Source organism: Dendronephthya gigantea, unplaced genomic scaffold (genome assembly GCF_004324835.1).
Source record: "Dendronephthya gigantea isolate DGI-Jeju-01 unplaced genomic scaffold, DenGig_1.0 000011F, whole genome shotgun sequence".
Lineage (NCBI taxonomy): Eukaryota > Metazoa > Cnidaria > Anthozoa > Malacalcyonacea > Nephtheidae > Dendronephthya > Dendronephthya gigantea.
The window spans coordinates 2566693-2579515 of record NW_021163021.1 but is presented as its reverse complement, the minus strand read 5'-3'; positions in this window follow the sequence as shown (position 1 = coordinate 2579515).

The window sequence follows — 12823 nt, the reverse complement described above, 5'->3', positions numbered from 1 at the left end:
ATTTGACATTTTTCTGTGTGGACTCAAAAATTTTGTTAAAAAGATGTGCCTTAAAACACTTTTGATTGTTAAAGATCAAATTACATTTACTGCATTTAATTTTGTTGCATGTTTTTATGCATTTTGTTTGCAATGAATAACACTTTTTATACAATAATGTGGGGTTGCAAAGATGATTGTATTGAAATTCAAAACGTGAAAATTGTTTCATACAACGAAAACATTAATATTGATTATTACGGAAAATTAGTGAGTTAGTAATAATATCATAATGACTATTATTCAACCATAGAATAATAACATCATTTGTTTCATCAACCCTCGTGTTAAAACAATCTCATTAAAATACTTATCAGAGTAAACAACAAGATCAACATTTTCCTGTTTTAGGTAATTCTCATAGACGACTCATAATTTGATCCTGAAACTTTCCCAACGGGAAAAATAATTTTTTCGTAAATATCATTAATATTTTCTTCCGTAAAAACATTAATCAATTTATTATCCCTTCTAAGTAATGCAAACTTTTTTGGGGTCTTAAATGTAAAAGAGCAGTTAGTAACGCCACCCCAAAACAACATCCTAAAATTTTGAAATCAACACAAATAATTTGATATGCACCTGAATCGTCTTTCCCCTTACCCAAAAACATGTAAGTTTTTGATTTTCTATTATTTTTAGTTGTTTTTTTTTTTCGTTTAGCTTTTACATGTTCCAGTGAAGATATCGAAATCGAAACCCGATGTTGTCCACCCTTCCCGAACTGCATTATCTCTACTTTGCATCATATTTGAAAACATATCCAAAAAAAATTGCGACTCAATTTCACAACAGGTGTTGAAAACGGGTATGAAGACGCATTTAAAAAACAAAATGCGCATAGTCATTATCACTTGTGCTGTTTAAATGTGCGACACTCAAAAGCGCTTCAAAAGCTCTTTTAAACTATCAATAAAATCAAAGATACTCATGTCTTGAATTCTGGGTACATTAACTACATATGTTAACATTTTACTTTTAAATTTTTCAAAAAATTTTCTTTTTTCATGAATTTGTCCCAATGAAAATGATGTATTATCATTTGCTTGTAAAATTTCATGATGTTCAAAACAAACTGACAAACTTTTTTTCTTTTTCTTTTTCTTGAGTGTTTCTGTCCTCTTCAGTCACTCCATCAGGAATATCTAAATATAATTTTTTAATAAATTTAGCTAGTTTTTATAAATTTAGTTAATTTGAGATTTTTTATTATCCATTTTTATGCATGTACCTATTTCAGCATTAGGTGAATGATCAACCACTACACAATTGCATTTAAATGTCAATAAAGGATCTTTTGCCTTAAAACAGACACTTCCTATATCTCCTTAACATGGATATTATCCCTACAATTGAAGTATACTTTATACTAGGGGATAAGTATACAACATTCGATTTCGAAGTTTATGATTAGACAATTCGTATATCACCTTTTATATTCTTCGATATTATTGATTTTTACGAAAGAGATGATAATGTAGTAAATTTTATTTCTCCTGAAATTCTAAAAAACATTAAAAATTCCAAATATTAGCAGCAATGTTAAAAGCAAAATTGAAAATATGATAAAATTTATAAAAAAGCATTTTGACAATTATTTTGGGATTAAAATTATTTACTAAAAAAATAAGAGAAAAATGGCTGTAAAAAAAAATTAAAATCTAAAATGTCAAATGCAAAAAAAATGCAAAAAAGAACAGTGAAAACATCAAAAGGAAAATAATTTCCGGATGAAAAAATCCAGTATTGGAGATGCTGCAAATGCCTTACTCACTTTTAAAAAACGGATCAACATAAATATGTTTATTGCAAAATATACAGGGAAAAAAGAAACATCGACATGATATATGGAAAAAACAGAACAGCACCGTGCATGATTTGCAATGGGAATAAAGCAAAAAGCAAATGCATCAATGCATACCAAACAACAACAACGAAAAAATAGTGGAAAACCATTTAATTCAATCATCACAAGAGATTTGAAATTGTATTAAACCAGAAAAATTCCAAGCAATGCTGAATTATTTACCTCCTACGGACGTAATTACTGGCCTGAAATAATTTACGATGAAATATAAATGAAGAGAAAAAAAAAACAACGCAATATTATCTTAGCAAAACGAGAATTCACAAATCACTTAAGAAAAAATAGGTACGCAATGCGTACATGTGGGTAGCCTGTAAAACATTATTAATGCAATAAAGCTGCTATAGTGTTGAGTAAATATCAACTGATGCAATAAAATATTATTTTTTAGTCTTATGTTCTAATGCCATAGACAACGGAATAAACGCCCTATAGTTAGCTGGTTGAATACAGTTATAACAAAGTCGATTTATTATGCAATCTATATATTATAATATCTTATTGTATTAAATACATTTTAGGACATATTAAAACATATATAAAAGCAAGAGATAGGAAATGAAATTTTTTAAGCAGAATAGGTGAACAGAACAAAAAGGAGAGTAAGGTTCCGGGATCGTGGCACACATCGTCTGATAACATAAAGCTTAGTTTAAAAGGAGAAAGATCTTAACAAAGATTTCATTGAGGATAAACTACTTGATTTGCCAGATCATCTTACAGTCACATAACAAAGAGTTCAAAATTGTTTCAAACGTTTAGCATTAACATTTTTTAAGAACTTATCTATGTATCTGAACAATATTTTAAAGATTTTTGATCAGTTGAAATGCACTTTTGTTAACAGTTTTGTTTTTTGAACTCCAAAGCATTTGGTTTAATAGCCGCATGTCCACAAGCAAGAAATTGACAAGTGAAATATTGAATTATAATTTATAAAGCAAGGCAACTTGTTACTACCATTTGCCAAATTATAATTTATAAAACAGGGCAACTTGTTACCACCATTTGCAATAAGGTAATGTATTTGGTTTAATAGCTGCATGTCCACAAGCAAGAAATTGACAGGACAAATATTGCATAATAATTTTTAATTTATAAAACATGGCAACTTGTTACTGCCATTTGCAATAAGGTAATGTATTTGGTTTAATAGCTGCATGTCCACAAGCAAGAAATTGACAGGTGAAATATTGCATTATGAGTTATTAAACAGGGCAACTTGTTACTATTTATTTCCTATTGGTGCAACTTCGTAGTTGTAGATTCAACGCTCACCGATCACTGCTTTTTCGTCTTTAAAGTACTTAACTTCACTTTAAAATTTGACAAACGTATTAACGTAACTTCGGTTGCTTCAACGAAAACAACGAAATTTTCCAGAAGTAGAACGTACCGTTCGTCATCTTTCGTACATCCGACGATTGCCGAAGATGTGGCACTTACAAACATACATCTGGACACTTTTCGACTACATAGTGGTTAGCCGCGCATGCGCAGGCTACCCACAAAAACTGGGAAAAAGGTTTAATCCGTACTTTGCAAGATTAAATAAAACTATACAAAAGAAGATAAAAAATGCTACAATAAAATCACCGTTTATTATGCAGAAAGGAGGAGGAGGGGAAAAAAATAGAGTACACAATTAAAAATTAATTATTCGTGTACTTGCACTCTCTAAAAATCATCAAATTAAAAAATTCGTTTCACTAATCTTGGTTTTTCACCTGGGAGGGGACTGGGGAGGACTGGGTGTGTTAAGGGGGGCTGAGGGGACTAGGGGGGATTGTCCACCCAGTTACTGTAGGGATCACTTTTAAGATTTGATTAGGTGAAGAATAACATTATAACATGAAGTATTAACATTTCATCAGTTCAAACGGGAAGTTAAACCAATGCCCTTTTTTAATTTAAATATATTCTAGCGCCATTATAAATATGGAAATATTGAAATAAATTATCCAAAAGACAAAAAATCGCCGATTTGTGTCTTTAAGATTGCCATAAACTTTACCTTCGAGAAATAACCTTCTGGAAAAAACATGTCTGAAAATGTGAGAAATAGCGAGAAATAGCGTTTTTACCTTCGGGAAATTACATGACTGAAAATGCGAGCAATAGCGTTTTAGCGCCCCCAGTAATAAAAATTTACTAATAAGATTTAAAAGTTTGGGGGCATGCCTCTTAACCCCCCGTTGTCTCACGCCCTCATTGTTTGTATTGCCCCCCTCCCCCACCCAAAATAAGGATTGTAATTTAATTTCTTTCATTTGCAATCTTTTCCCCTTTACCTTCAGGCAACTTTGCTTCAAAGATATCACCCTTTGATTGAAATAAGTGTGAATTTTTTTCCACTCTAGAGAAATATACCATTCAATAATTGTTTTGCAACACCGCCTTTATTAATAACTGAAATAATGTCATTATTCATACTATTATTTCCATTATCAAAATGCATGAAAATTGATTTTAAGCGATCGTAATGGTCAGTATGACTTGCCATTATAAAAAGTCAAAGGATATATCACAATCATCATCCTTTTATAAGTACATAGAGAAGAACTATTCATCATTAATATTTTCAAAAAATGTCCCCTTCATTTCAATGTGTTCTGCTTTTAAAACTTTATAACGTTTTTCACCCCATTGTTTTTGTTCTTTTGTATCATTATCTAAACGAGAGAGTGAGCAAAACCATTCCTCTTCATTTTCACCAACCCTCATAAATTCCCAATTAATAAACAAGGATAATTCTTCAAATTCCAATTCAGTATGTTGATAAAGTTTTATTGCAATCGTTCTTGCAATTTTATCATTTGCCATAAAAGATATAAAGAACTCATCTGCACTTGCCATGACAAAAAATGTTGGGCAAATGAAGAAATAAAAAACAAGATTTAATTAAAAATTCTTTTTTAATTACAATTTTAATCTTTCCAATACCATTTTCAATCTTACATTTCTTTTAAAGTCACAGTATTCCATGATTAATTGTTTTAAAATTTTACAATGTCTCTTTAATCTAAAATCAAAGTGTGTACAAACTTAACAATGATTAAAAACATTAAAATACATTGAAAAGCAATGCCAATTAAACATATAACAATTAATTTCACTTTTATCACAAATTTCAAACAACTTTGAAAAATTGGGATACATTTTATTCATATCACAATAATATTCTTTAACAGATAGAATACAAATGAAATGTATTTTCTCATATGAATAAAGAGTCCAAACATCTGAACACAAAAAAGCAATCCACATCAATCCGCCCGCATGCATAATTATTTGTAAAAATTTAATTCGCTATAATTACGAATTCCAAAAACCAAAAATTCTTAAAAAACAAATGTTTCTGAATACTTTGTCTTTTTTCTCTGTCTTTTCATTAAAGTATTGAAAAAACTGAATAACGATATGTGCAAAAGTGATGTAGCAGGAAAAACTGTGTATTATAAATACCATTTTCACTCCTAGCCATCGTCTTTATCTTTAACCTCAGTGTGATCTACCTCTTCAACAATATCTTCTTCCTAAAGTTGAAGGGTGTTATATTTTATATTTAGCTCCATAATACAAGTCAGAAAACATTTTATTCTCTTCTTACCTTTTCTGGAAACAAATCTGGAGGAGCTGCATTATTTGCAAACTTAATAAAGCCCAAACAGGCACAAACAGGAAATCGCTGTGTCACCGTTGTGTCACCCGGTGGGTGACTGTTGTGTCACCCAGTGGGTGACCACGCCCTAAGTACCCCACCCAAGTTTTTTCAAAGTCTATCAGGACTTTTCCACTGAAACATGGTATTAAATTAATCATCCACTAAGGACCACCAAAATCCACTAAAGGACCACTAAAAAGTGATCCACTAAAGGACCAGGAAAATCCACTAAAGGATCACTAAAAAAGTGATGCACTAAAAAACAAAAAAAATCCACTAAAGGACCAGCAACCAGAAATGGGCGTACAACAAGTGGATGACCACACCCTCATCTCATTTGCATGTGAGCAAACTAATTGATGAGCTTTTCCTTAATAAATCCTTAGGTATTGACAAAATTACAGCAAGAGTTATGCAAGGATTGCAAAACTCCCATTGTTTACTAAATAACAAACCTGATAAACTGCTCCCTTCATACATTTCCAAGGGCATGGAAGGTGGCTGAGGTGATTCCTTTAATAAAAAATTATCTGGACCAGGAGAAACTATGTAAACCGGTTGTTTACAACTCACATCTTTTCTGATGGAAAAAAATAAATTATCTAAACACCAAAGTGGAAATAGGAAGCTACACTGTACAGAAACTCTAAATATTTTGACAACCGATTATATAATAGATCAAATAGACAAAAAGAACCTCACTGCTATGGTTCTTATAGACTTATCTAAAGCTTTCAACAGAATTAGCATTCAACAGCATTAGTCACGGCATTTTGTTGCAGAAGTTAATCAAGTTTGGCAATTCTGCGTCGGCTATTAAATAGTTTAAGAGCTATTTAGAGGAAAGATTCCAATCTGTTAGAATCGAAAAGCATCTCTCTGATCCAAAATTGATAACACATGGAGTACCCTGAGGATCAATAGTGGGGCCCTTCTCTTTAACCTGTATATCAAGGACTTGCCAACTATACCTAAATATGCAAATACAGAGTCATATGTTGATGATGCAAACTTGTTTTAGTCTGTGAATTTGAAAAACTTGGACAATGATTTGAAAGAGCTAAAGTCCGATTTGGACAATGTAGCTGGATGGTGTTGTTGCAATAAATTGTTGACAAATCAAAAAAAGACAAAGTTTATTATATTTGGTATGTGACAACAACTAAAAAATCTGCCAGATTATCTGTCCATCAGCTTCTGGGACAGACTCTCATCTTATATCTTAAATTTTACAATCTTCACTCAACCTGCTTACCAACGCCCCTCACACTCCTGTCATCTACTTTCTCCCCAAAATCCACAAAATCAACAACCCAGGAAGACCCATTGTGTGTTTGCTTGTGGTTGTCCCACCGAACACATTTCCAGCCTTCTAGACCATGCCATGGCACCCTTGGTAAAGGATTTACCATCCTATATCAAGGATACCAAACATGCTCTTCAAATCATCAAGAACATTCACTTTCAATCATCCAACAAATTCATTTTCACAATGGATGTCAAATCTCTGTACAGTCATCCCCCACCAGAATGGTTTGAAGGCCCTCCAATTCTTTTTAGACAAACACCCCACTCAGGAATGCCTTGGACTCATATACTCGAGCAGAGCAGAGATGAGCAGAGCACTACTCTGGAACTAACAGACAAATTGAAAATCCATTCTGAAAAGAAGAAATATTTTCTTTCCACCTGTAGTGATTCAAAGGAGATAAAATATGGACAACCATCCTGGTTTAACTGTGTCATCATTGGGTGGAAAATCCTGGAATCTACCGACATTGAGTGTGAAAATTTCCCACAAGATAAGCGAGAAATTCCCACACCAGAGACGGTGTCACATTTTCCTCACCTAAAGGAAATAGTAAGAGAAATTCCTATTCTTGAACCACAATTCATCAACGGTCCAAAAGCAGCCCCATGGGCCCAGTGCCACAAATGCAAACGAAGTGTCAACCGAGGAAGCATTCAACCATAATCGATTTATTATTTACATTCTGGTTTGTCAAAGCTTGTTCCCTATGAATTCTCATAGTTATATCGCTCAAATTGTGGGACATTTTCACACTCAATTAATGTCGGTAGATTCCAGGATTTTCCATCCAATGATGACACAGTTAAACCAGGCATGCGTCGTTTGTATTTTATCTCCTTCGAACCACTACAGGTGGGAAGGAAATATTTTTCCTTTTTAGAACGGATTTTCAATTTGCCAATCAACCGAAGGGTTAATTGAAAAATATCCTGCCAAAAGACCATCATGTTTCACAACTTCTAATTACCTATTACCATGAGAAAGTGTGTCATCAAATATGCCAGATCACAGGTGGTGCAATTCTTCAAGCTGGATTATGGATAGTTGGAGGTAAACTAACGATATTGAGGATACTAAACGCCTGTATTATCTGCAGAAGACAACGAGGGAAACTCCTCTCCAAATACATGGCGGATCTGCCGCCTGATAGATTTGAGACACCTCCCCCCTTTACAAATGTTGGATTCGATGGGTTTGGTCTGTGGACAAATACATACACGAAAAGTCAGAGGCGGAGCAATCAATTCCAAACTATGGGGAATTTTATTCACTTGTTTAAACAGTCGAGCAATACACATAGATGTCTTAGAAAGGATGGATGTCAGTTCTTTTATCTCCGCTCTACATCGGTTTCTTGCGATTTTTGGTCCAGTGTCCATATTACGATGCGATCAAGGTTTGAATTTTATTGAAGGTAAATCTGGTCATCTACCTGATTACCTGGGAAGGTACATTGATGACTGTCTTGGTACAGCATCATGTTCCCGTGCTGAGTTGGAGAGATTCATCCAATTTGTTGATAGATTTCATCCAGCACACCAACTCCCTTGGGAGATCAGAGAGACCAGTGTTTCATTCTTAGATGTCCTGGTTTTCATCAATGGCAATAAGCTCTTAGTGTTCTACAAGCCCACTGACTCCCATAGCTACCTCTTATATTCTTCCTACCACCCCAGCCACACTAAGAGGTCTATTCCTTTCTCTCAATTCCTTCCTCTCTGCCGCCTTTGCAGTGAAGATGATGACTTCCAGTCCAAATGTCTGGAGATGAAAACATTCTTTGTCGGGTGCGGCTATCCATCCCCACTTATTGACACTGCCTTATCTAACATATCTGCCTCTGACATTTCCCGTCTCATGCACCCCCTAGGATTAATTCTACTCCTTTAGTTCTAACACATCATCCCTTCAATTTTGCTGTTAGGGATATCTTACTTAGGGATTTTCATATCCTGTAGAATGATCCCGAGACATCTTCCATTTTCACTGACAACCCCCTAGTCTCTTTTCAGCACAACAAAAATATCCAGAATGCATTGGTTAATAGCTCTCTACAGCAAAACTGTTCAGAGCCCAATAGCACATTCCCATGTGGCATTGGCCAATGTAAAACATGCTCATTTACCAATCCAGCACTGTTATTTCGGCTCCCAATCAATTCACATCCCACCATTTCACATCCCTCTCCTCCAACCTCATCTATTGCATCCCATGCAACAAATTTGGGTTACTATATATCGGTGAAACTGGAAGATCTCTAAGGGTAAGGTTTGGTGAACACTGTAGGTCGGTCAACAACCATGATAACACAAAGCCTGTTGCCAGACAATTTACCTCTGGTAATCTCTGTGTCACAGACATGAAAATTAGAGCCCTCTGCCCCATTTCCGGTACTAATGATAGCCGTAAACGACAAGAAATGCAACTCATCCACAGTCTTGGCACCCTCCAGTCTTGGCACCCTCTGGCATAAATGAAAGACTCTCTTTAATTTAAGCTACTTCACCCATAGTAATATGACTACCATTTCTTTGTTTACATCAAAGCTGGTTGTAATATGTTTTCGTTGCTGATCAAGCTTCCCTAATTGCTATTCTTAGCCCACAATCTGGTGACTCTTTGGCAAAGTAATGAATTCCAATGTGCTTTTATTTTTTGTTTTCTATTGGCCCATTTTTATCATGTGTTTTTCCCCCATACAAAACATGTATTCTCCCCTATTTATTTTCATAATAACTCTCCTGATGAAGGCCCTCAGGTTGAAACGTTGAGAATTGTTTTGTGTATTTAGGTAGTTGTTATATCACATTTGATGCTATGTTGTTTGAAGACGCTGCCACGCTGCTCCTTGGTTATATCGGAACTAGTGTACACGTATATACAATATTTATAAGTTTTGTATGTTGCATGGCCTTTTGAATACCGTAATGCACAGTTTTCTCACCGGGAACAAAAGTGCTTTGCACACATTTTCTTGTCGTACAATGTAATGGGATGGTGACCATGACAATACTGGCTTAATTTTCAGAGGGAAATCAGTAGCTATACTCTCACCATGTTCACTCATGTAATACCACCCGTGCATGGATAACTTGATCCTTGACAAATCCTCCTTCTGGAACAGAAAATGCCTATGGTGCTGGGAAGGTTTTCCTTTTTCAAGGGTTACATTCAAACATCCAGTTCCATGTTAACATATACTGGAGAAAATGGAGGGCTTTTCAAAGGAGGAAGTATGCCACCATAAGAATGCTGTATCTAGCTGATATCAATTTGCATGGTCAATCAATCATTTTGATATTAAAGTCATCATTTATTAACTGTCTGTGTATGCATTGATTGCTTATTCTATTCTGTCGAGTTAGAAATATCAGCACACCACCTACATCTTGTGTGACCAAGTGACTACAAACTATTGTTCGGTTGAGGAGAAGTACATTCAAGTTCGAATTTGCTACATCATGAAGTAATTTGAAGAATCTAAAGAATTTAATTGACTGTTTCATGCAACTGCAGCCGCCAAGTCGTTTAAAGGCGTTTCCTGCCCAAAAATCAAAACAATCTAATTCATGCAACTCCAGTGACCAAATCAGATAAATGGGTTTGCTGTCCAGAAATCGAATCAATTATCATGTCCCTTATGGATCCTGAGATAGATCACAATATGGATCAATTAAGACAATTTTGAACTACCACAAAAGAATATGTAACCAGAAAAGCTAATAAACTTAATGAGCTAATCAATTCAAAGGTCCAAACTGTGGCTGTTAAAAATGCATTGAAGGAACTGCTTGAAGTCTGGAGCCAATTTCAATTAGCACACCATAACTACCATAGTTTAATTAGAGATGAACAAGCGATTAAAGAGTCAAAAGTGTACGCTGATTCCATAGAAGAATTATTTTCGGAGCTTAAAGAAAGGGTTAATTTGTGGCTCAAGCAAACTATCAAATCGACTAAATTCAATCCAATCAAATGAACCAATTCAACCTGAGACAAATCCAACCAGAAGATTCAGTGAGCTCCATGGGATCACGCTGTTTGTCACATGGTCATTCAAAAGCAAGTTCATTGAGAAGTGCATCAAGTGCCAAAGCGAGGGCAGTGGTGAGACAGGCATCACTAGAAGCCAGAGCAAATGCTATGTAAAGAATGCATAACCTCCAATTAGAAGAACTAAAAATCCAACAAATGAAATCTCAAGTGCAGCTTTAAGCAGAGATAGCTGCAGCCGAGAAGAAAAGGGTCTATGAACGGACTGAGGTTGAGAAAAACCAAAGCGAGCATTTGCCTCAACAAAATACAATCAAACAACGATCTTCTTAATTGTAATCTTGCAACCTCCCTTCCTCAAACTTGGGAAAGATTGCTTAAAACAACCCAGAGCAGAAGCAAACTGCTAATCGACAACCAAAGGATCTCCCAGAAGTTGTTCCATCAACTGGTCAACAGTTAAAGGACATTGACAACGAAAATTTATTTTGGCTATTTTAAGACTGTTGGAGTATCTAACAATAAAAAAATGTTAATTCTCTATCGAACTATTTTATTGACCAGTTATTTGCAGTTGAATTAAATGCTTTGTCCGTCACCTTGGATAAAATTTTGAAAAATTATCTTCATGTTATATAGCCCGAAGTGACGTCATTGGCTGGGTTGAATCAAAGTAGTATTGAAATCTACTGTCTTTGCAGACTATTACCATGAATATATGAATATTTGCTTCCCAATTATCGATGCTAGCTAGGCCACTGCAGCAGTTCGACCTTGAAACAAATTGTGCAAAAAATACAAGATGCAAGGATAACATGAATAGGCAAGTATTTACTACCTGAGGTTGAACAGCCTGAGTTGCTGTAGTTGTATTGCTTCTCTCCACTATCTCCCTCGCTAGCGAGAATTAACGGAAACTCGCTGGCGAGGATTACTGAAAAAAACTCACTGGCGAGAATTACAAAAACTCGCTAGCGAGAATTACGGACACTCGCTGGCAAGAATTATAAAAACCTCGCTAGCGAGAATTACAAAAGCTCGCTGGCGAGAATTAAACTCACATCGATACTCATTAGCGAAATTTCAAGCATTGAGATATGTAATTCAATATAATTGTGTAGACAACAAGCTGCCATAATAAGATCTTTAACTTTCTCTGGGCTGAGGTGTGTCAATGTTAGAAATACATGAAATCGATTGGCAAGAATTCCAAAAGCATTTTTCACAACTCGTCTTACTCTAGATAGGGGGTAGTTAAGAGTGATTGTCCGAGAAAACCGGACAGGGTCAAAAGATGGGGTCAGCTGATTTTCCTGAAACTTATACCATTTAATAGGCATCGGATATAAATAAGAATGGCCAAGTATGATCTTCAACAGATTTATATTGTCGGAGTTGACCACCCCTCTCGATGGATTCCATGAATTGTTTACTTTCGGCATCACGCCATGTTTGGTGCGGTAGTGAAAATATCGGTATTTTCAAATTTCATTTTCTCAAATTCGCGGCAGTTTATTTTTGATATTTTTGCACTGCAATATAGTGCAAGGGTACAGGTATGCGTTCCAAGTTGTTTGAGCGTGGAACTTTATTGAGTTTTAAAATTACAGCCTTCCAAAATAAGTCATTTTCAACGTCCCGCTACACAATTTTATGCAAATTTTTTGTCAAAGTAATGTATTGTTTTCTCTTTAAAACAAAATTTAATTTTTTAGTTTTGTTTATATTATTATATTTTTCCTTTGTAATATGATAGCAGGCTGTTTTCCTTCTTTGAAGCCTAATTGCAAATATTTTGGACTTTGTCACCATGTCACAGCAAGGTGCATGCATTTGTCGCGTGACAGGATCTCAATGTGTTGCTGTTTTAAAGAATTCAAACATAGTTTAAAATTTTTTCAATTATACTTTGTTAGTGCTAAATGTTTATTTTTTATTTTTATTTCAA